The sequence below is a fragment of the Mastomys coucha genome, unplaced genomic scaffold (assembly GCF_008632895.1).
Source record: "Mastomys coucha isolate ucsf_1 unplaced genomic scaffold, UCSF_Mcou_1 pScaffold20, whole genome shotgun sequence".
In the NCBI taxonomy this organism is placed as follows: domain Eukaryota; kingdom Metazoa; phylum Chordata; class Mammalia; order Rodentia; family Muridae; genus Mastomys; species Mastomys coucha.
Genome location: NW_022196903.1, coordinates 64,691,710 through 64,692,967, shown reverse-complemented (window position 1 = coordinate 64,692,967; position 1,258 = coordinate 64,691,710). Strand labels below are relative to the sequence as shown.

The 1,258-nt window shown below is 46.3% G+C and overlaps 1 non-coding gene across 1 annotated transcript; it reads right to left on the bottom strand.

Annotated features, from left to right (window-relative positions):
- Positions 1 to 279: 279 nt before the first annotated feature.
- On the bottom strand, positions 280 to 383 carry LOC116100083. Its single transcript, XR_004122449.1, has one exon. It is a non-coding gene; the product is annotated as a U6 spliceosomal RNA (small nuclear RNA).
- Between the last annotated feature and the right edge of the window lie 875 nt (positions 384 to 1,258).

Genomic DNA, 1,258 nt, shown 5'->3' with positions numbered 1-1,258 from the left:
GGTTGAAGTCAGCTACCTACCTCTGTCCTTTTTGTGAGTTAGGGTCTCTCACTGAACCTGAAAGTCACCCATTCAGTAAGACTGGCTGGCAGCAAGCCCAGGACCCTGCAGTCTCTGCCTTCCTAGCACTGGGCTTACAGTGAGCTGCTGTGTCCATGTGGATGCTGGGATATGAACTCAGGTCTTCGTGCTTGCACTGCAAAAATATTTTCTTTCTTTTTTCTTTTTCTTTCTTTCTTTCTTTCTTTCTTTCTTTTTTTTTTTTTTTTTTTTTTTTTTTTGAATATGGAACACTTCACGAATTTGGGTGTCATCCTTGCGCAGGGGCCATGCTAATCTCTGTATCGTTCCAATTTTAGTATATGTGCTGCCAAAGCGAGCACTACAAAAATATTTTCAACTAAGCCTTCTCCCAGTCCTAGACTTCCTCTTTTTCTAAGGACATGGGTCCTATTGGATTAGACTCACCCAATTTAATTTGATGACATCTATAAAGACCTTATTGCAAATAATGTTATAGTCACTAGTGACTGGAGATTAAATATTTGACTGGAAGAGGGGATATATATTCAAATCCGTAAGAAAAAAATACCTAACCTTTAGGAGATGGAGCAATGGAGAGAGAAGTGGGGAGAGGGAACGCTGAGAAGACTGAGAAGAGAAGCTTCATGACCTGCTCTAGGCCAAACAGGTGCTTAGCTGTCACCTGACCTTACCTCAGGCTGCTTGAGGCTACACCCTTAACCACTGGGCAATGCCACCCCAGCTGCTTGTGGTCCCGTGGCCCCTGCTTGTGGTTTCTCATGAGGGTGGCTTATAAAGAGGGCTGTGTTTGTACGCTAAGAAGAAGCAAACACGACTGGTAATTTTGTTTTCTCAGCTGAAACGCCAACACACAGTGAGTTGATATTGAGTCTAGCGTCCTCTCTCCTTAGCTCCCTAATGTGGCTGTAGTTTCCCAGAGCAGCCCGCGGCCTAGGGTGAGGTCACTGGCAGGGAGTGGGCATGGTGTGAGTCCCAGGGAACACTGGCTTCACCTTCACATTAGGCTTGGGTACTGGAGAAAGCAAAGGACATGGACCAGCCCACCATATACAGCTACAGATCCTTGAGAAGCCCAACAGGGTTGGTAGGGGCCAGGAGAGGTCTGAGCAGAGCCTGGGATTCAAATAGCCATGGGTTGAGATCTCTGGCCCTTGTCTACTAGCTCTGTGACCTAAGACAAGATGCCTACATTCTCTGAGTCTCATCTGCCCCT